The following is a 23,783-nucleotide window of genomic DNA, read 5'->3' on the forward strand; positions in this document are numbered from 1 at the left end:
AAGGTACAATAAAATCTTTCAAATCAGCATTCCTGGACTTTTGAATTTCATGGACTAATTTTTTGTTTTGTTTTGTTTTGTTTTTTTTGTTTTTTAAAAGGGAAATGCTTAGTTTTAAAAACTCAACATAGAGTTGTCACATTTCGTTTCCTTAGGTGATTATTTAGAGGCAACCTGACTCAAGAGCAGGCCTAATGCATAATGGGTGCTTGATAAATGTTCATTGAGTTGAGTCAGGCTACCCATTTTAGAATAGAATTATTGCTAGTGACACCATTTTGACTTTGGTATTATATCATCAGAGCTCATATTGGGGATGTTAGTTTTGTAAAACGTGCTGCTAAAAGTGGCTAACAAAAAAATTTCATTTTATATGGGGTTTGTAAGGGTTAAATAACAAATGTGAAAGCTTTTGAAGAACTTCAAACTAGATTGTAAATGTAAGGAAATTAATGTTGTCTGCTGACAGTAATATGCAGCGATGATTAAATTTTGGATTCTATTACATTCTGGGGATTTTAAAATGCAGAGATGATAAATCCAGAGATAACTTATCTGCAGGTTGTCCTTCTTGATGCTTGAGTTCTGTGACAGATCAAAGGAGGAAGTGGATCGGTAAGAACAATTAGTTAAAATTGACACTGAAAAGCGGAAACAGAAAGGCACTGCCTTTTTTGTGTGTGATTTTGCTCATCTTGGAGACCAGGAATGCTGTAAGGTGACCTGTGTGAATTCCATCCAGTTGAGGTTGTGATGTTGTGAGGCTGGTGGTAATGATTACAAAAGGTCCTGCAGGATGGCTGAAGGCATGATTGACAGCCTCTAGCACAGAGAAGTGGCCCATGAAAAAGATTCCGGGATGGCGGATGCCGCTGTCTGAGCCACCTATTTCCCAGACACTCGTCGTCCTTTAGGAGGCCAGAGCAGTCCTTCAAAGGCTTGTCTTGCTTGTATGACCTGGTGGCTTTTGAAGTCACATGCATTATCTGGATGCCCTGTAGAATGTCTGATTTTAGCCACTTGAGGAGAGTAGAGCACATAGTTGTAACATTGTTCATTAAACGTGCTTGCTGATAACATTTAACATAGAATTTAAACCCAACCAAAGCCATGGCTTTGTCCCAAGGCTTCAGAAGCCCCATGACACATGCAGAGTATAGTATAACTGGATAATCTTTTCTTGTGGAAAGTCATGGCAACCTGCAGTTGCGTTTTCTGATACAAACACATTTTAAAATATGAGTTTTAAGGCAAGTTGTTTTATATAGTTCATTCAGCAAATTACTAAAGAGCAATACTGTATAAATACATTGCTCAGGCATAAAGCTAAGTACATTGTATTAGGAACTTCACCACATTTTTAATCCTAATGGTTTAGTGCTATGGTTAAGTAGAAGGGATTGAGAAAGTTCATAAATGCAGTGAACAGAAGTGAACAGAATAAACAAAAAGGATTTAAGGGATGTTTCCTGAGCAGCACTGAACCTTGTACCTCATTACTCTTCCTGGGGCATTGTTGACATTATTTTAAAGCTAACCTTCAAGAAGCTACAGAGCAGACAGATATTTAAATAACACAAGTTAAGAAATTAATTTTAGTTATCAGAGTGTACATCTGTTGTCATGAATGCAAGTGTCTTTGATATCATAACAATCAATTAGTATTTGTGTCTGGGTTACCTTTCCACATAGCTTGTGTTTCTTCGGCAGCTTCACAATAGTAAGAAACTGGAGCAGATTGAGCTCTCATTTGTATCTCTCAGCATTTGGTTCTGAAATTGTAGCCACGTGGGATTATTTTATGGATTTAAGCAGTAAATTCATGTTATTGTGCTTTAAATTTTAGCATTGTTACAATTTTACGTTCCATGTATCTGTGCTCACCACATTCTGCTTACTTTGAAGAGCCCACTTGGTATTTCATCATTTTAATGTGCCATAGCCCCATTTCAGGGCATTTGAACTCCTTCCAGTTTGGGGCTGGCGTAAATAATGCTTCTGTAAACATCTTTAAGCAGCTTGCTTTCCCCTCTCTCAGGGCCCTTTTGTGGGGAGGTATTTCCCCAAAGAGCCATCCACGCTAGAGGTATGGACTCCTCTGAAGCACTTGTTCTGTATTACTACTTCTCATTTGTTTTTCGAGAGTCCTCTGTGGAGATACAGTTAGAAATAACGGAACTACTAGAAGGAAAAAAAAACTGTCTCTGAGGTTTAAACCTTTTTACTGTAAGAAAGCAGTGGTTTTTGGATAGCTAATGTGAGATTTTGCTGTGAATTAATTGAAAGAGTAGTTAGTTCATTGTAGTGGTTGAGCACAGGCTTTGGAATTAGGCATGGATCCAAATCTGACTCCAATACTGACTAGTTAGGTGACCATAGTCAATTACTTAACCTCTCTGAGCCTCAGTTTCTGTATCATGAACTACATATAACAGCACCTTCCTCATGGTGGGTGTGGGAGGTTTAAATGAGATAGTGTCTCTACAGTGATTAATTGGCACAGGACCTGATTCACATTCAAAACCTAGGAAATGAGAGCTCTGTGATTTGCAGCGTTGGCAGGTTATTCCTGCTGCAAATTCCTTGGACTCTGGGGTTCCTCTCCCTGTGGTCACTGAATCTTGGATCAGGGTTCCTCTTCTCTGGGGTGAATCCAACAGTGCAAATTACTCTTAGGCTAGTATATGAACTAATAATGATGGTGAAGGGACCCTTTGATTTAGACAGACTATCTAGAAGGAGAAGTTTGTTATCTAAGAATAGACAAATAAGGACTAAATCTACCGGAGAGTCTTACCCATGTCTAGGTAGCAAACTCATACCATTCTTTTCTGATACCATACTTTTTGTTTGGGTGAAAAAGGAAAGTTGAGACGGGATGTGTGTGTCATAAAGTGCTTTTAGCTGGTAGATAAGAATTTTAAGTTGTTTGGACTTTGTAAGAAATTGTATCTTTCATTTTCTTGTGACGTTAGCAGAAATCTTTCTATCTTATACTCAGGTGTGCTGGTTTGAAAGGATGTATGGATCTTAGAAAAGCCATGTTTTAATCAAAATCCCATTTTGTAAAGGCAGAATAATCCTTATTCAATACTGTATGTTTGAATCTGTAATTAGGTCATCTCCCTGGAAATGTGACCCAATCAAGAGTGGTGGTTAAGCTGGATTAGGGGAGGCATGTCTTCACCCATTTGGGTGGGTCTTGATTGGTTTACTGGAGTCCTATAAAAAAGGAAACAGGGCGGGCCGCGGTGGCTCAGCGGGCAAGAGTGCTTGCCTGCCATGCCGGAGGACCCCGGTTCGATTCCCGGCCCCAGCCCATGTAAAAAACAAACAAACAAACAAAAAATAATAAAATAAAATAAAAAATAAAAAAAAAAAAAAAAAAGGAAACATATGGGAGATTCTGAGAGAGCAGAGAATGACATAGCTACAAGAAGCAGAGTCCACCAGCCAGCTAACTTTGGAGATGAAGAAGGAAAACACCTCCTGGGGTGCTTCGTGAAACAGGAAGCCAGGAGAGAACGCTAGCAGATGACACCATTTCACCGTGTGCCCTTCCAGCTGAGAGAGAAGCCCTGACTGTGTTTGCCATATGCCTTCTTACTTGAGAGAGAAACCCTGAACTTCATCAGCCTTCTTGAACCAAGCTATTTTTTTTTTAATTTTTTTATTAATCAAAAAAAAGAAAAGAAATTAACACAACATTTAGAAATCATTCCATTCTACAAATGCACTCAGTAATTCTTAGTATCATCACATAGATGTATGATCATCATTTCTTAGTACATTTGCATCGATTTAGGAGAAGAACTAGCAAAACAGCAGAAAAAGATATAGAATGTTAATATAGAGAAGAGAATTAAAATAATAATACTAATAATATATATATATAAAAAGGAAAAAGAAAAAAAACAAAAACAAAAGATACAAACACACAAACAAACAAACAAAAAACCGTATTTCAGGTGCAGCTTCATTCAGTGTTCCAACCTAGTTACATTACACTTAGGTATTATTGTGCTGTCCATTTTTGAGTTTTTGTATCTAGTCCTGTTGCACAGTCTGTATCCCTTCAGCTCCAATTACCCATTATCTTACCCTGTTTCTAACTCCTGCTGGTCTCTGTTACCAATGATATATTCCAAGCTGATTCTCGAATGTCGGTTCACATCAGTGGGACCTTACAGTATTTGTCCTTTAGTTTTGGGCTAGACTCACTCAGCATAATGTTCTCTAGGTCCATCCATGTTATTACATGCTTCATAAGTTTAGTCTGTCTTAAAGCTGCATAATATTCCATCGTAGGTATACGCCACAGTTTGTTTAGCCACTCGTCTGTTGATGAACATTTTGGCTGTTTCCATCTCTTTGCAATTGTAGATAATGCTGCTATAAACACTGGTGTGCAAATGTCCGTCTGTGTCTTTGCCCTTAAGTCCCTTGAGTAGCTACCTAGCAGTGGTATTGCTGGGTCGTTATCCATTCTGCCATTCTATGTCTTTTGATTGGAAAATTCAGTCCATTAACTTTTAGTATTATTACTGTTTGGATAATATTTTCCTCTACCATTTTGGCTTTTGTATTATATATATCATATCTGATTTTCCTTCTTTCTACACTTTACTCCATACCTCTCTCTTCTGTCTTTTCGTATCTGACTCTAGTGCTCCCTTTAGTATTTCTTGCAGAGCTGGTCTCTTGGTCACAAATTCTCTCAGTGACTTTTTGTCTACAAATGTTTTAATTTCTCCTTCATTTTTGAAGGACAATTTTGCTGGATATAGGAGTCTTGGTTGGCAGTTTTTCTCTTTTAGTAATTTAAATATATCATCCCACTGTCTTCTAGCTTCCATGGTTTCTGCTGAGAAATCTACACATAGTCTTATTGGGTTTCCCTTGTATGTGACAGATTGTTTTTCTCTTGCTGCTTTCAAGATCCTCTCTTTCTCTTTGACCTCTGACATTCTAACTAGTAAATGTCTTGGAGAATGCCTATTTGGGTCTATTCTCTTTGGGGTGCGCTGCACTTCTTGGATCTGCAAATTTAGGTCTTTCATAAGAGTTGGGAAATTTTCAGTGATAATTTCTTCCATTAGTTTTTCTCCTCCTTTTCCCTTCTCTTCTCCTTCTGGGACACCCACAACACGTATATTTGTGCGCTTCATATTGTCATTCAGTTCCCTGATCCCCTGCTCAAGTTTTTCCATTCTTTTCCCTATAGTTTCTGTTTCTTTTTGGGATTCAGCTGTTCCATCCTCCAGTTCACTAATTGTAGCTTCTGTCTCTTTAGATCTACCATTGTAGGTATCCATTGTTTTTTCCATTTTTTCTTCTTTGTCCTTCACTCCCATAAGTTCTGTGATTTGTTTTTTCAGATTTTCTATTTCTTCTTTTTGTTCAGCCCATGTCTTCTTCATGTCCTCCCTCAATTTATTGATTTGGTTTTTGAAGAATTTTTCCATTTCTGTTCGTATATTCAGCATTAGTTGTCTCAGCTCCTGTATCTCATTTGAACTATTGGTTTGTTCCTTTGACTGGGCCATATCTTCAATTTTCCGAGCGTCATCCATTATTTTCTGCTGGTGTCTGGGCATTTGATCAGATTTCCCTGGGTGTGGGACCCGGCTGGTTGAAAGGTTTTTCTGTGAAATCTCTGGGCTCTGTTTTTCTTTTCCTGCCCAGTCGGTGGCGCTCGTGGCGCTCGTCTGTCTGCACGGCAGTCGGCCCGGGAAACCGCGCGTGGAGGTGGGGGTCGCTGGCCGCCGTGGCTTGGGAGAGTGCCGGTCCCAATTGCCCAGCTGGCCCGAAACGCCAAGCGTGACGGGAGGGCCCCGCTATCCAACGTTCCCAGTCAGACCGGGGAGCCACGTGCGTGGAGGGGACCCCAGTCGCCAGCCGCCCCGGCCGGGAAAACGTGCGCCCCTTGGGTATCTCACCGCAGCAGATTCTCCCTGCCTGTTCAGCTGTTCCAGAATGGGGTACGCTGTCTTTTTGGTATCTGTCGTGACTCCGGGAGCTGTTTCGTATTGTTTCTGTTTCTTTAGTTGCTTTTCTGGAGGAGGAACTAAGACCCACGCGTCTTACTAAGCTGCCATCTTCTGAACCAAGCTATTTTTCTCTGGATGCCTTTGATTGGACATTGCTATAGACTTGTTTTAATTGGGACATTTTCTTGGCCTTAGAACTGTAAACTAGCAACTTAATAAACTCCCCTTTTAAAAAGCCATTCTGTTCCTGGTATATTGCATTCTAGCAGCTAGCAAACTAGAATACCAGGTAATTTTAAAAAGAAGTGTCAATGTCACTTGCTACTTTTCCCCCCGTTTCCCATCTTCCTAATAATTATCACCAACATTGATCATTGTGTCTTCTAGGTATAATCATTGATGTGTCATTCTCCCTCCAGAGTTAAATATGACATATGCTTTCCTCTTCTGGAAATTTCAGTGGGACCTCTTTTAAATGTGGTACCACATCTGGGTTTTTTGGGAAAAGTCTACTCTAATATGTGTGTGTGTTATTTTTTTCATTTTTTTTTTTAAGGAATTAAACTTCCCTCACCCATTACCTTCTTCCTATTGCTGCCCAACCACAAAATGCATGACTATGCAGCAATGTTTGGTTGGGGATGTGCTGACCACATCTGCTTTTCCACTGCTGGGAGGATTCGGGCTCTGGGGGCAGTGGCTTCCCGGCGAGTGGACTGAAGGAGAGATGTCCCCGTCCCTGTCCTCTGCTTCTCTTCTTTGTGCAGCAGCCTGCGACCTGATGGGGAAGCAGCCAACACAGACGGTTCCATCCCAGGTCCGACTCGGCCCACAGGGCTGCTTATGAGGAATTAGAAAGCTGTGAATTTTCTTTTCCTTCTAGACGCTGTTAATTTATTGATGGCATATGTTGGCTACACAGAAATGGTTCACCCTTCTATTAGTTTCAGTCCTTATTTGTTTAGAACAAACAGACGTCTCCCTGTGCGGAGTCTATAAAGTCACGAGGGGCATTCAGCAACTCTGTTAATTTATATACAAACCTGAAAATAATTTGCATTGTTAGTGAGAACTTAACCTAGGCAGAGTCACCCCATGAATGACCCACAATTCTAAATTCTTGGTGCTGTCTGCTCTGAGACCTGCATCTCAAACCGTGATTTTGTGAACATGGTAAAATCATCTCAGCTTAGTAAATCTCAAGGCACCCCAGTCACCCTTTCAAGATAAGACATTTGTTCTGTGACCTTACCAGCAAAAAGAAGTCAAGGGTACAAATATTTATCATTGCCAATGACACCTCATTTCTCCTTTCATCGCCAGACCAAATGCTAGGCATTCTGCTTAATTCCATTTCCACGGTTTTCCTCTGAGGCTTCTCTGCCTCTTGTTACTTGTTCTTTCAGACCCGAGTGCCCTCATGGCTTGCAGGGTCACCCTGACGTGAGGGTCAGGGCAAAACACAGACATGTCAGACAAGTGTTGGGCAGTTTTCAGTGAGGGTCCCTTTTACTTTCTGGTGCTCTGGGAGCTGCTGTACGCTTTTTTTTTTAGGAGTTGATTTGCATTCAGGCCAAAATGAAGACTTGTACTGGTCATCCCCTATTTATGTTCCATTGTGGAAAGTATGTTCTCAGCCAGAACATATGTTTTTCACTTTGGTTACCAACATTCTTCACAGTATTTTGTTAGGAATAGCTCTCAGAGCAGGTAAGTAGGTTGCTTGCATTCATTAGTCATTTATCTCTCTGGAAGTGGTATGATTTGATCTTTAAAACTTAGTAAAAAAATTATCTTTGACAGCCACATTATAATTTTAGCTGCTGCTTTTTTTCTATCATCCTTCACCCCAAACTGGAGAGCTTACTGCTTACTGATGAACCCTTCCTCTGAAACATTGGTATCACCCTGTCTTAGGAGAATAATGTGAAACGTCAGGGCCTTTGGTCAGAATTCATTTCTAGTTTGCTCATTTGACAAAAATGAGTGTTTTGACTTGAATGGCTCATCTTAAAGTTAAACAAACAAACAAAACCTCACCATGAAGTTTTCAAAACTATTGACGAATTTAATAGGTGTTAATGCTACCAACTCTACCAACTCTAGTCTTTCAGAATAATTTTCAGTCATGAAAAAGCTTCCTTTATTCAATCTCTACTGTTTCCCTGGAGAACAGCTCTTTTCTGAAGTGTATATTGTTTGCTCACTATTAATCTAAGTGAAGTTAATTGCTAAAAAGTCACAATTAAGATGTGTTTTTCTTTTAGTTAAAGATTTGACTCTGCCTTTAAAAATTGTGTCCTAGGGCATTTTCTAAAGAGAACTCTTGAAACTTGAACAAATAGTTTTAGGGATAATTTGAAAACTTCAAGAATTTAAGGGATAAGGAATACTGAGAACGACTGGAGCAGTTTGTGTACAGAAGGAAACTGCCGGGCCCACCAGTAGGCCAGTGTTTTGCCGTCGTCGTGTCTCAGCAGGCTCCAGGGCAAGGCCATGCCTCTGTTCGTTGTTGATACAGGCATTGAACTGGGCCTGTGTGGAAGCAGGGTTTATTCTTGGCTTTTCAACCTTGGAAAGTTTTTATCTCTAGGAATTATGTAAACTTCATATAGTTTCCATTAATTGAGAAAGTAAAGTTTTATCCATAACGCTTGGGAATTCAGGGGAATAATGTAGTAAAACAAAACCAAGAGCAGTATTGCACCAGATGGACTGGGGAGTTAGGCATGCAGCAGGTAAAGTGAGTGCAGTGATACCTGTGGCTTGTTGCTTGAAGAACTACGGATAACTGGTCTTGGATTAGCTGACAAACCTGTTAATAAAATTTACTGTATATTTAAAATTTGTGAAATAAGGCTCTCCTGTTTGAAGGCCTTGCACAGCTGAAATAGTGATGACCACAAAACAATATGATAAACACTTGCACATTTTTTACTTGGGATGTTATTTAAAATATAACATGAAAAAAAATAATTCAGGAAGTTATTGGCTTTTCACTGGATAGACATTCACGATTATCCATTGTTCTCGTTGGAGAATCTTTTGAAAAGCAGCTTTCTAGAAACCCCCCTCCTCTAGAATGCTTTTTTACGAGACCATTAGATCAGTTTTGACCAACAGAATTAAATTGTTGTGCTATAACAATGATCTCATTGTAAAGCATCTTGACCCAAAGTTCCCAAACTTCGCTCATGGTGGTCTTAGAATCTCAGCCATTGTTCAGAAAAATACGTAACCATTTTAGTTATAGACTAGTTACAGTTAGTCCAAACCTAATAAGTATTTGTGTCCTAACAACTTAGTTGCCGCTAGAAAAAGTAATACATGTAAATTGAAACAAAAATATTTTTTTCCCTTGAAACAAATTTACTGTTTATTTTATCCTTGAATAATCAGTTACTTACAGCTAGGAAGTGTCTACCTACTGGGCACTGCACAGCTTCTCAAACCTTGAAATTAGATTAGACACTCCCACCCCTGTTCCTGCTTCACATTTATTTTTAGTTGATACTTGGCTTTTCATCAGAGCAACTGCAGAAAACCCAGCTTTACAAAGATGTGTCGTCAAAAGGAACGTGACAGTGTAGCTGCGAATTTCCATGATATATTAGTTTGCAAGTGTCCAACGTAGTCCTGTGTTTCCTTGGACTTCCTGAGCATGCTGCAGCGCTCCTGTGGGCTCGCCTGGCACTCCGAGGTTCCCGGTCCTGTGGGCCCGCCTGGCACTCCCAGGTTCCCGGTCCTGTGGGCTCACCTGGCACTCCCAGGTTCCCGGTCCTGTGGAGCCCACGTGGCACTCTGAGGTTCCTGGTCCTGTGGGCCCACCTGGCACTCCCAGGTTCCCGGTCCTGTGGGGCGCCTGGCACTCCGAGGTTCCCGGTCCTGTGGGCTCACCTGGCACTCCGAGGTTCCCGGTCCTGTGGGCTCACCTGGCACTCCGAGGTTCCCGGTCCTGTGGGCTCACCTGGCACTCCGAGGTTCCCGGTCCTGTGGGGCCGCCTGGCACTCCCAGGTTCCTGGGCCTGTGGGCCCGTGTGGCACTCCCAGGTTCCTGGGCCTGTGGGCTCACCTGGCACTCCGAGGTTCCCGGTCCTGTGGGGCGCCTGGCACTCCCAGGTTCCTGGTCCTGTGGGCCCACCTGGCACTCCCAGGTTCCCGGTCCTATGGGCTCACCTGGCACTCTGAGGTTCCCGGTCCTGTGGGGCGCCTGGCACTCCCAGGTTCCCGGTCCTGTGGGCTCACCTGGCACTCCCAGGTTCCTGGGCCTGTGGGCCCGTGTGGCACTCCGAGGTTCCCGGTCCTGTGGGCCCGCCTGGCACTCCGAGGTTCCCGGTCCTGTGGGCCCGCCTGGCACTCCCAGGTTCCCGGTCCTGTGGGCTCACCTGGCACTCCCAGGTTCCCGGTCCTGTGGGCTCACCTGGCACTCCCAGGTTCCCGGTCCTGTGGGCTCACCTGGCACTCCCAGGTTCCCGGTCCTGTGGGCTCACCTGGCACTCCGAGGTTCCCGGTCCTGTGGGCTGACCTGGCACTCCCAGGTTCCCGGTCCTGTGGGCTCACCTGGCACTCCCAGGTTCCCAGTCCTGTGGGCTCACCTGGCACTCCCAGGTTCCCGGTCCTGTGGGCTCACCTGGCACTCCCAGCTTCCCGGTCCTGTGGGCCTGCCTGGCACTCTGAGGTTCCCGGTCCTGTGGACTCACCTGGCACTCCGAGGTTCCCGGTCCTGTGGGCTCACCTGGCACTCCCAGGTTCCCAGTCCTGTGGGCTCACCTGGCACTCTGAGGTTCCCGGTCCTGTGGGCTCACCTGGCACTCCGAGGGTCCCGGTCCTGTGGGGCCGCCTGGCACTCCCAGGTTCCTGGGCCTGTGGGCCCGTGTGGCACTCCCAGGTTCCTGGGCCTGTGGGCTCACCTGGCACTCCGAGGTTCCCGGTCCTGTGGGGCGCCTGGCACTCCCAGGTTCCCGGTCCTGTGGGCTCACCTGGCACTCCCAGGTTCCTGGGCCTGTGGGCCCGTGTGGCACTCCGAGGTTCCCGGTCCTGTGGGCCCGCCTGGCACTCCCAGGTTCCCGGTCCTGTGGGCCCGCCTGGCACTCCCAGGTTCCCGGTCCTGTGGGCCCGCCTGGCACTCCCAGGTTCCCGGTCCTGTGGGCTCACCTGGCACTCTGAGGTTCCCGGTCCTGTGGGGCGCCTGGCACTCCCAGGTTCCCGGTCCTGTGGGCTCACCTGGCACTCCCAGGTTCCTGGGCCTGTGGGCCCGTGTGGCACTCCGAGGTTCCCGGTCCTGTGGGCTCACCTGGCACTCCGAGGTTCCCGGTCCTGTGGGCTCACCTGGCACTCCGAGGTTCCCGGTCCTGTGGGCTGACCTGGCACTCCCAGGTTCCCGGTCCTGTGGGCTCACCTGGCACTCCCAGGTTCCCGGTCCTGTGGTCTCACCTGGCACTCCGAGGTTCCCGGTCCTGTGGGCTCACCTGGCACTCCGAGGTTCCCGGTCCTGTGGGCTCACCTGGCACTCCAAGGTTCCCGGTCCTGTGGGGCGCCTGGCACTCCCAGGTTCCCGGTCCTGTGGGCTCACCTGGCACTCCCAGGTTCCCAGTCCTGTGGGCTCACCTGGCACTCCCAGGTTCCTGGGCCCGTGGGCCCGTGTGGCACTCCCAGGTTCCTGGGCCTGTGGGCCTGCCTGGCACTCCCAGGTTCCCGGTCCTGTGGTCTCACCTGGCACTCCGAGGTTCCCGGTCCTGTGGGCTCACCTGGCACTCCCAGGTTCCTGGTCTTGTGGGCCCGCCTGGCACTCCAACGTTCCTGGTCTTGTGGGCCCGTGTGGCACTCCGAGGTTCCTGGGCCCTTGGTTTGGGACCCTGGCCTTCGCATGCTGTTCTCTGTGAATAATCAGAGCCGTCTTACGTGGCATGTGTGTTTCACTGTATTGTCTGAAGGTTGGCTTTCAATTTTGTTTATTTGTGGTTATCAAATTTTGGTGAGCAGTGAAAACATTTCTAGTCTCTCTGTCCTAGAAATTCTGGTTGATTATGTTTAGGAAGAGTGAGTGGATCTGAACGTATGGATTTTTTTTCCTTAGGCCTAGTTTTTTTTTTTAATTATTAATTTTTAAAAAATATAACAACAAACACAAACATTCTTAACATATGATCATTCCGTTCTACATATATAATCAGTAATTCACAATATCATCACATAGTTATATCATCATCATGATCTTTTTTAGAACATTTGCCAGAAAAAGAAATAAAAAGAAAACAGAAAAAAATCATACATACCATACCCCTACCCCTCCCTTTCATTGCTCACTAGCATTTCAATCTACTAAATTTTTTATAGCATTTGTCCCCTATTATTTATTTTTATTCCATATGTTTTTCTTGTCTGTTGATAAGGTAGATAAAAGGAGTATCAGACACAAGGTTTTCACAATCATACAGTCACATTGTGAAAGCTATATCATTATACAATCATCTTCAAGAAACATGGCTACTGGAACACAGCTGTATTAATTAGGGTTCTCTAGAGAAACAGAATCAACAGGAAACACTCACAAATATAAAATTTATAAAAGTGTCTCATGTAACCATGGGAACACAGAGTCCAAAATCCTCAGGGTAGGCTGTGAAGTCGATGATTCCGATGGAGGGTCTGGACGAACTCACGGGACAGGCTCGCCAGCTGAAGCAGGAAGAGAGCCTGTCTCTTCTGAATCCTCCTTAAAAGGCTTCCAGTAATTAGACTGAGCATCATTCATTGCAGAAGACACTCCCCTTGGCTGATTAAAAATGGAATCAGCTGTGGATACAGCCATGTGGTCATGATTTAATTCTGTGAAATCATATGGATTTTTTAACAAGCTTGCCTAGTGACATGAATGCAAACATAGCTTTAGAACCACTGAATTCCATCACAAGTCCTTGAGTTCAGGGACCATGTCACTCATCGTTCCTCTTCTTATTCCTACGATGTAGTATAATATACATTTGATAAATGTTCATTGAATGGTATGGAATTTACTATTCCTTACTTCACCTCTCTTTCCTTCCCACCTGTTCTTTTGTTCTGTCCTCCCCTGCCAACCACCCCCCCCAAAAAAAAGAGAAAAGGGAAAGAAAGATTGAATCTTAGTTTTGTGATTTTTTTCAAGCCTCTATCCACATTCTTCCCTAATCTACCATTTCAATTCCCTGCTTTCCCACTCAAGTCCTCACATCATATTTAATCAATGCTCTTTTCTCCTGAGACATGCCTGATTCATTGGATTGAATTTTCACATGGCTTCATCCTGCCCTCATAGATATAAATTTCCTATATAGGATAAACCCTGGATTGTGGAAAATTTGAAAAAAATTATACATGTTAGGCTGGAAAAGACAGAATATCATTGAATATAGTGTTCCCATTTTCACATGGAGGAAACAGGGAGGAGATGTGATGGACCCCAGATCACTCAAGAAGTGAGGAGTAAAGCTGGGATGCTGGGGTTAGAAGCCTTATCTCCTGGCTCGTTGCCCCTGGCCATTTCCACTCCACCCTGAGCACACCAGACCATAATCTCGGGGTGGTGCTGAAACATCTGTGATTTTTTCCAGATCCCACAGATAATTCTGATATGGAATAAAGGCTGAGAACTACATTTGGCAATTGGCTTTGCTCACAAAAATTTCATGTTTGGTTTGTTAGATCTTACTTTGCGATAAATCAAGTCAATAATTTCAAATTGGATTTCCTTTTAAATACTTAAATTTTGATTTCATATTAATTAAAAACTGGAACTTGGGCAATTTAGAGTCACTTTATTTAATGAGAAGAAGGCAGAAATGTGAGAGGAGGAGAAACTACCATCAGTGTTAAGAAAGGAGAAATTTGTATTTTCTGCAGTTTTATTTACAAGTTACACCCTTCCAGCATCAGAATATGGCTTGCTGGGCTTTGGACAGCATTTCCCTGCTCAGGCCCTCTTACTCCTTCCAGGGCCCTAGCAGACTCCTGGATGGTTGGGCTTGGGGGTGCCTGATTTTAGGACAGTCGGCCCAAGGAACATCAGTAATTTTACTATGCTTCTCTTTATCACGCTTCAGTTAAGTTTTAGAAGAGGTAAGACAGACTTAGTCTAAAGGAAAGCGGGGCGCTGAGACTCATAAAGAATCGGTCCACTTACTGTACTAGAAATTGCCTCTAAGCACTGACGTGGCTTAAACTGCATTTGACCTGGTGCTTTGGAAGCAAGCCAGTAGGTGACTCATTATATCAGATGTTTGGTTTGTGCTGCTATACTTGAAGCAATGTGTAAGGAAAATAGAAAAGCCCGTTGTAAAAATATAGTCAGTATCCAGGAAGGAGAATCCCTGCGTGCTGACCGGAGGTGGGGGTCTGCCTGTGACTCATCTAACTTGTTTCACCTGGAAAATTTTCAGCAGCACACATTTAGATGATTATCTCATTCTCAAAGCATACTGGGTATGGAGGTTTGCTCTCTGGTCCCTGAGAACTAGCTGTGCATCCCCAGTCCGGCTGCCTCGCCTCTTCCCACCCGCTCTGTCTGTGGGAGAGGACATAGCACAGCACCGGCCCCCCGTTCAGCAGCCTGACCTCCTCAGATGGTTTCTCTCTGAAGTTTGAGATGTGACATTTGCAATTTATTTTCTTTCTTTGTTGTTGGAGGCTGTCTATTCTACGTGTGATTAATAATTGTGGAATGTTTGGTTTTCTAGAATCAAAGAAAGACTATTGTAAAATGTCAGATTTTTATTATCTTTAACTTTTGCACCTTGTTTTTAAGTAAAACATTCTGCTAACTTATAAATTTGTCCCTTTTCTCTTTCCTGTGTCTTGCTTCTTAACTATCCCATGGGAACACTTAGGAAAAATTATAGGATCCCTACCCAAATAATGTGGCAGAGGAACTGGTCGAGATGGTAGGGCTCGCACCATAAACTGACTGTTTTGTGCCAGTTAAAATTTACAGCTATTTATTCCTTTAGTATAAAATTTGATTAGTTGGTTAGGTGGTGACTATATGTCAGATTCAGCTAGGTGAATCATGCCTTTTATCTCTTGAGCATGTGCCAGGAGCTTTATTTACTTCTCATAGGAACACTGGGCAGCATATATTGTAATGCACAGCCAATACTCAGGTAAGTTAATTGACATGTCTAAGGTCACACAGCTCATAAGTGGAAGAGCTTATGTCTTACCCAAGTTGGGCTGACACAAAGCTATGCTACCTTTCCCACAGAAAAATTAAGGGTAGTGCCGAATGTCTTTAAGCCTTTCTGTGTGTCTAGAGATGTATAAAAAGCCATTCTTTCAGAGAGGCAGGACAACATGATTATTGAGGGCAAGGACAGCTTTCTGATTCCCACACTTATTAGGTCTGAAACCTTCCCTTTGTATGTTTTGCTTTCTCCATCAGAGAATAAAACAGTACTTTCGTGGTTGTGAGGTTTAAGTAAGTCAGTTTCAACAAAGCCTTAGAAGAACGGTTTGTAATTAGCATGATGCAAGTGTTTACTATTTTTGTATTTTGTCTTGAAGACTAGTGGGAATAAGATCCACTCCCATCCCTCCCTGTTCCTCTTGCCTCATCGAGCTCACTGCCTTGGGTCAGCTAATGGAAATGCCTCAGCATGGGAAAGGACCAGGGAAAGGTCCTGTTAGTGGGTGAAGAATTCTCAGATGCCTGGGTTGGTCTTCACACTCTAGGTGTGTATGTAGCACCCAATTCCTTTTATACATACTTCACTCAGTCTCTGTTCCAGTTACTTCCACAGGTTTCCTTTTCTCCCTAAAATGTGCCTGTGCTCAGCCTCTACCGACATGTGCTATAAATGTGTCATTGTCCATATGGATATTGATTTAGTTCCCTTCCTGTTGTCCAGCTAGTGTGGCCACAACAGTGTGTCATAAATTGTGACCAATTGGAGGGCAGGGGTAGGTCTCTGAGGACCTTGTAGTGCATTTGAAAAAAAAAAAAAAACACTTTTCATTGTGATGCTATTACGGGAGCATGACTGTGAAGAAAGGTCTCAGACCTGTGTTCCTCAACCCTGCGACTGCAGGATAGAAAGGAGTCCCCAGAGACCTCAGGACCTTGGGTTCTTGACTTTAGCTCTTTGACCTTTATTAATCCAGGAACCCTGGAGGTCTTACTCCCCTTCCTACTTCAAGGACAGTGAGACTTGAGTATTTCTAATCTGATCCCATCGGACAGAGAAGCGAGTCAGTCAAGTCTAATGCAGAAGCCTTGTTCCTTAGGGAGAGAACTCAGCATGAGGAGCAGTGGACTGGCTCGGCTCATGCCCCCTGCAGTCCCTCCATGAGTGAATGCCAGCCTGGTGTGACCCAGCAGTGTGTGGAATGACTGCTTCAACCAGAAACCTCCCGCGAAGAGATTACAGGCCAATTACCAAATCCAGAAGTAGAAGTACCCATCGGTTTCTGTTCTGATGGGACATTTTGAACAGAGGAATAGACTCTTTTCTAACTGGTTGGGTAAGGGTTGATTGACTCTTTTTGGAAATTCAGAAAGTGAAACAACCAGAATCAGTAGGAGTAATTCAGCTGAGTGATAATTTATAGGTGCCAGGATTTTTCACTGAGATGAAGAGTGATCACACAGAATTTAATACAGATGAAAGTAAAAGTAGTAGAGAAAATGAAAGATGTTCAAAGCAAGCCAGTCCAGTACATAATTGAAATTTTGGTAGGAAGAGGGGGGAAAAAGAACTCCACTCTCCTGACAAGGGTAAAGAATTCATGTACTTTACCCTGAGAAATATAAACCAAGCAGGAGACCTAAGAAAGTTCTGACTTTGTGTAGCTAATGAATCTTCCAGAGGTAGGAATTTCCTCAGTAGGACGGGTGGATTTGCATAGGCTTCTTTTCGCATTCTGAGGCATCCATCCTCCCACCCCTTTGGGATTGGTGCGCTGGGTCCAACCTGAGCTTTTGGGACAGAATACTTTGCCCTCTCTGGTTCCTTCTGGTCTCTTCCAGAGTTCCCTGGCTAGAATTCTACTCCCACACATGTAATCTCCCTTTGAGTACTACCTGTAGGTCTCCACTGCTTGTTAAAAAGAATATTGTAGTATTTGCTAATTCAGAAATAGGTATTCTTGATCACAGTGTGAAAACTATAATGTGGACCGCTGTTTTGGCTTGCTAAAGCGGCTGGAATGTTATACCAGAAATGGGTTGGTTTTTACCATGGAAATTTACTAGCTTGCAAATTTACAGTTCTAAGGTTGTGAAAATGTCCCAGTTAAGACATCAACAGGGTGATACCTTCTCTGAAGACAGGCTGCTGGCATCCAGGTGTCTTGGTCACATGGGCAGGCACATGGCTGGTGTCTGCTGGTCCTTTGCTCCCAGGGTTCATTGCCTTCAGCTCTGCTTCCAGTGGCTTTTCTGTGAGTCCTCTCTTAATCCTTCAGGGCTTTTCTTTCTAAGAAAGAAAGAAAAGCTTTTTCTCCCTTTTATCTTCTCAAAAGGACTCCAGTGAAGTATTAAGACCCACCTTCAAGGACAGGGTCACATCTCAATTGAAACAACCTAATCAAAAGGTCCCACCAACAATAGGTCTCTACCCACAGGAACGGATTAAAAGAACACAGCCTTTTCCGGGATAGAAAACAGCTCCCAACTAGCACAACCACCAAATGGAAATCATTTGAAGGGACCCATTTCTTTTCCGAACTTTTCTAGATGCGCTATTCAATGCTCCCTTCACAGCCCTGCTAGGCTGGCTGTCAGCCTTGGATTCCCTTAGGGCTCATTCTGTCACACTGTCGACCACGTAATTCATGTCAATTGCATGTGCCCAGATTGAGCCATAAGAAAATTTGATGAATGTAGGCATTACCCTTTCTTCTTTTCCATCCATGTTCTAAATGGTACCTAGTTCTTGCTTTTGCTGCTTCAGCTAACAAGCTTCCTTTTCGTTCCTTCAAGTCCTCACAATATAAGTTTTCCACTGGCTTCTACTTTCCTCACTTACCCAGTACAATTCTTGCTTTTGACAGTGCTAATTACTCCAAAAGGATGTCTTGCTTAATAATTGTCAAAAAGAGAGTACTCTCTAAATGTAGGGGGGTCGAGATGATAACACTAATAATCGCAGGCCTAAACGAATTGCAGGCATTTTCTTTGATTTCGTCTCAGGATTTACTTAGGATTTTACATTGTCATCCTATATTTGTATCCCAACTGTTTTGCCTTACTCTTCCCAAATGATTTCACTGAAAAGCAATGAAAAATTATGACTGGTGTTTTCTGTTGGAGCTTCACTGGATGGCTTATTCCCAAATGTAAACATTTTGGTAAGCCTTTTGTTTAGTGACTCATTAATTTGATGAGGAAAATGTCCTAATAAAGATAAAGAAACTGTAAACGGTTTCAAAAGCTGCAGGGGAGAAAAATGTTGGAGCTCTTTAGGTCAAGTACTGTTTGAATTTCATTTGTTGTTTGGTCATGGGAACAGGCAAACCGGTCATTTGGGGACTATCTCCCATTTTAATTCATTCCTATAAACTTATGCATATATGCCAATTTATGAGTGTCTTACTTCCTGAAAGTATCTTTCTGTATAGGCAGGGACTTTGTGGGAGGTGTTTTATGAAAGTAATAAATTGGCTTCCCCTCTTCCACCACAAGCCAGCCCATTACAATTTCTCAGGCTAGAGCTGAGAAATACTTGATTGCTTTTTTATTGGTGAACAGTTCGATTTTCTCAGAAAAGCAGACACTCCCAGGTATAAAAAGCTAAAGATCCACCATAGAATCAAAGGCTTAAGAGAAGGGGAAACATCTTTAGCGATAAGGCTGTGGTTGCATACGGTAAAATCTGCATTACACGTTTATATAAATTCTACTAGAGTTAGTATGGTCTTATGTTGTCTACATGATTTTGGTAAAACTCAGTGTGCCAGCATGGATGTAACTATTTCTAGGCTTTGTGTGAGTGTGTAGGGAAGTATAAATGTGTTCCAGTTAAATATCCTTTGTAACAATAGAGAGTATATTGACCTTTATTAAATCTAGGTATAAACGTCAGAGATGTTTTTAAAAACAATTGTCCAGCAATTCTGTACTTAAATTTCAGGAGACAATGTCTGCCTGAGTGGTTCTCACCTTTTCCAGGAAGAAGACCCATTTCTAAACTGAAGAAAAGTTTCAGTAACATACCTTTAAATTATCTTTGATAAAATTGTACTATTCAAAACTATTTCTAGTGAATAGTTTTGAAAATGTAAAATAAAATAAGTCAGAAAAAAATGAGTGTAGTATAGTTAAAAAAAATCAAGAGGCAAGGTCAATTGATTTTTCAGCTTTATGTTCAGTATAAAGAACTTGGATTTTGTTTTGCTTTTATAATCAGTTAATACCTGTAAGTTTGTGTCTGCTCTCTTGCCAGGCACTTGCAAAGTAGGAAATAAAATGACCCAAAGTTACCTTTTATTACACCATATCTCTAAAACTATTGCCTTTTTTTTTTTAAGTTTACTAGTTGACGCTTCCAGTTTAAAAAAAAAAAAAAGAAAAGAAAAATGAACTATAGTGTGCCACCAGTGATGTGTGATAACAGTGCCTCAATGCAGACATGAAAAGTCAAGCCTCAAAGTGAAATAAATATATTTCAGTTAGATTTTGTCACTTTCTTTCTAATCATATAGACCAGACCTATGAAATGCTCTTTACAAGGTGTGGTGTTGCATATGACACAGATCTTATTTTGAAGTGACGCCCAGCCGGGGCTGTGTTTAATTTGGGGCTTTAACATCTAGCAATCGTCCCGTGAGCCAGTGCTCGCTGGTGTAGCAGGGACTCTGCATGGCTGTCGTTCAGGTTCTCAATTCAACTGGCTGTACTGTGGCCCTTCCATGGACAGGCCATTGGGCTGGACCTTGGGGGTACAAGGTAAACCAGACTAGCCTCTGACCTCAAGGGACACGACTTGTTAGAAGAGACAGACTTGGGGCAGCAGTTTTGCTGCCATGTGACGTTGCTGTCCAGAAGTCCACAGACTGGGGCAGCAGGAGTCTCTGCGTACTTGGCTCAGCGAGGATGCAGGTCGAGGAGAGAGGGAAAGGAAGTCAAGAGGAGGTGTCATTTGAGCTCAGTCTTGACTGCTCAAGTCAAAATCTAAAGTTGTTTTTTACAATAGGCTTTGAATAACACTGCCTATATAAACTAGATATAAACACTGCCTATATAAACTCGCTACATTTTTTAGGAAATATATTATATTTATAATTGTCCCGCTTTTAGTGGAAATGAAACTTGCATGCAATGTTTGGGTCATTCAGAGCTGTTTGAATCTTGGCTGCCACCTAATAGCCACTTGAACTTTCTGAACTTTATGTAGAAAGGGAATAATAAAATCTGCCACACATGTTGGTTGGGAGGATTAAATGGGATAGGTATGTAACAATAATAGTCTCTCCCCTTTTCTTGACACACTAAAGTTGAATGGCTTTAAAAAGGTAATTTATTTTGAAAGGTGCCTGATGAAGCAAGAAAGCAGAATTAATTACAGGATGATGAGAATAATTATTAGTTACCATTTGTTATGCCAGGCAATACTCTAAGTGCTTTGTGTTGATTAACTTGTTTAATCCTCACAATAACACCTTGAAAATTGGTGCTACTTTTTCATCCCGATTTTACAGATGAGAAAACTGAGGCTAGAGTAGTTAAATAATTTTTAACCTTGCCAGTCTGACTCCAGAGCTCTTAAATATCAGATGAGCTTTTGAATAGTTTAATGGAGATGACAGTAATAATAGCTTAGTTTTTTTTTTTTTGGCATGGGCAGGCTCCAGGAATTGAACCTGGGTCTCTGGCATGGCAAGTGAGAATTCTGCCACTGAACCACCATTGCCCACCCACTACCTTAGATTTTTAGAGCCTTATCCTCTGGGGACAGAATCTATGCACATTTTTACATTTGTTCTCATGAGATGGTTAGAAACTCAATGAGAAAACCAAGACCCCCAGAGGGATGTGACCTGCTCAGGTTTACTAAATCAACTTGTGGCCAAGTTGGCACAAGCAGTTTTTCCACTTGACTGTTGTGAATGGGTATTGGTAGAATGGGTAGTAAAACAGCTTGTGTTAGGATCCTTCCTAGAAATGGCTGCTGTTAAATTTTTAAATATCAAACAGACAAGGGGGAAGTTAATGGCGTTGCTCAATATTGTTGTGTTGGTGGCCAACTGTGGTGAGAAAGGGCAGCTCCAGTCTCGGAGCCATGTGGCTTCTGAATAACCCAAATGAGAAAGTGGGAGAAGTACTGATGAGTCTGTTTTCTGGGTCTTTGGGGGCATTCCTGGGCCTCCCTCTGGGATTCTGGAACCACTGGGGAGGGACGTGAACTGGCACGGGAACCCTCACTTGCCCTTAGCTTGGGTGCCTCTGCCAGAGCCACGAGGCTTCTTTCTCAAGATGGAAGGGAGAAGATGAGAATTTGTCTGCGCTGGTGTGGTGGGGACGTAAGAGGACCTGAGCTACCACCTTCCAGTGTTTATCAGCACTCTGCAAATTAAAGGCTCAGCACAGTTTTAAAGTGAGCAAGAGAGATGGGAAATGAAGTAAGGTTGGCCCAAAAGCCTTTGGAATTATGTGGTGTTTTGCCCTGTAGCCTGGGATCCAGTTACAGATGTCTGTGATTATGGCCTTTATAAACAATTGTCAGAGAAATTCATATGATTTCCAAAGGCTACAGAAGAGCAGATGTGGAATTAAATTTCAAGCACAGTTACCCATAATCACTTACATGTGGACACACAGGATTTAAGATCCAGGCCTGAGTCCCTGTGCCCAGGAGGTGTGGGATGCAGAGACAAAAGCAAAGATTGGTTATGTCCATTTTCTGGTCTTCTCCTATTATATTGTTCAGTCTTGGCCTGCAAGCCTTGAAAAGCAGTGAAATTCTTGTGTAACAGCTTGCAGCACCTAATGTTGTCATCATCTGTCTCGTTTAATAAGAATGCTCTAATCAGCTTCTTTGCAAATAAGAATCAACCATACCAGCAGATAAGATTGTGGAAAATGTGAGTCTTTGTGACCCTCTTTAATTGACTGTGCAATAGACATTTTTATTTACTTTAATATTGCTAGAAAAGTTTAAGGTATTCTGGCTTCCCTTGTTTGACACCTATGTTTTTTCACAATTCATATGGCAAGTTCTTTAGATTACTATAAGAAATATCTATTTTATTATTAATGAAGGTGCATTGAGGGAAGAGATTGAATGAGTAGGAGTAGCTATTATAATCTAACAGGTGTTTCTTATTGAAGCAACAGCTACCTGGTTTCTGTCTCCCACAAATAAAGAAAAAGCTTAACCCAAGTTAAAAAATTCAGCAAGCATTCATTAGGCAGTGAAAAGAATTGAAAAGAATATTCCAAGTCTTTGTATATATAAAAGGAATAGTCCTGTTCTTGTTATATTAAAATGGCCTTTTCTAAATATTTTCAAATAACAATAGCTATAAAACATAGCTTATACTATTTTAATAAGCTGTGGACCCTCTATTAAGTGGGACGCATTGGGGGACTTTTGCCCCCTATGAAATCTGGGGGTCTTTTGATGTTGTTTTACATTAGTGTGAGTAGCTAGTACATGGGAGGGTGGGGTAGCAGTCTAGCAGTCTGTGCCAGCCTTGCATGCCAGCTTTAGTAGGCCCCTTAAACCATGCTGAGATGGCACTCTTCTCCCACACAATTGCCTAAGTGTACTGAGGTTTTATAGCTGAAACAAATAGCAGAGGAAGGAGCAGAGGAAGAGGAGCATGTGGGATATCAGCTGTGCGATGACGTCGTGTGTCTGGGCTTCACTTCATTTATGAAACGAGGACCCTTCTGTTCCTGTATTCCATGCTGTGCTTCTGGAAAGCCAGATGGGAAAGCATCTCTTTGCACATGATACAGGATGAACATTCAGTGGGATAACATGAAATAACAACCACAACCAACCCATCAATCAATGTTTGTATAGTGCTTTATTATAAAATTATCTCACTCAGTCTTCACAGCTACCTGGTGAGGCTAGAAAGAGTCCATGTCTTAGCTCCTTATCCACACTATCAGTGGCAAGGCTGAAATTTAAAACCAGAATTTGAGCTCCTAGTTAGTGCTATGTCCTCTTCCTCAAGACCTTTGGAGAGGTAAAAGCACTACATGAAAATGGTCTTGTCATTTCTTCCACTTTAAGCTCTGAGGTTCCATGTCGTTTTAGATCATGGGGAGGTAGTAGGGAAAGGGTCTGTGCTGCGTGTTAGCTGTATGACCTTCAACAAACTGCTTTATTACCCTAGTCCAACCCTTAGATTTCCCACCTGTAAAATGGGGTTAATAGCCTAGCTCATGTAACTAATTTGAGAGTTACATGGAGGCAACTGCTATGAAGTGCTGAGCACAGGGCCTGGCACCTAGAGAGCAGATAGAGACAACCCACAAAAGGACCTGAAAGTTGGGGAGTCCCACTGCTTTCCCTGTTCTCAGGGAAAATACCTTTTCTATCCCTCCTGCCACTCTTGAGAAGTTTTTCATCCTGGTTGGCTTTTCTCCCTGATAATAGTTAGAGGAGTCAGAACAACAGTAAAAGGCTTCTGTTCTAATTTTTTCAGCTTTAATCTAAATTTTATGAAAATCCCGAACTGGTCAGCTCCTCCTCTCTGCAACTGAAATTTTAGTGTGCTTAGAATGCCGTCTCCATTTATAATGTCCTTCTAACCAGCTGCTTCCCAAGAGCCCAGCGTTATCATCATTAGGCCAGATGGTTTCAACAT

At 42.8% G+C, this 23,783-nt stretch overlaps 1 protein-coding gene across 4 annotated transcripts in view; it reads left to right on the forward strand.

Annotated features, from left to right (window-relative positions):
- Positions 1 to 23,783, forward strand: part of LHFPL2 (LHFPL tetraspan subfamily member 2) — a 184,270-nt gene that overhangs the window by 49,926 nt on the left and 110,561 nt on the right. The gene's annotated exons all lie outside the window — the stretch shown is intronic.

This window comes from Tamandua tetradactyla, chromosome 21, assembly GCF_023851605.1.
Source record: "Tamandua tetradactyla isolate mTamTet1 chromosome 21, mTamTet1.pri, whole genome shotgun sequence".
Lineage (NCBI taxonomy): Eukaryota > Metazoa > Chordata > Mammalia > Pilosa > Myrmecophagidae > Tamandua > Tamandua tetradactyla.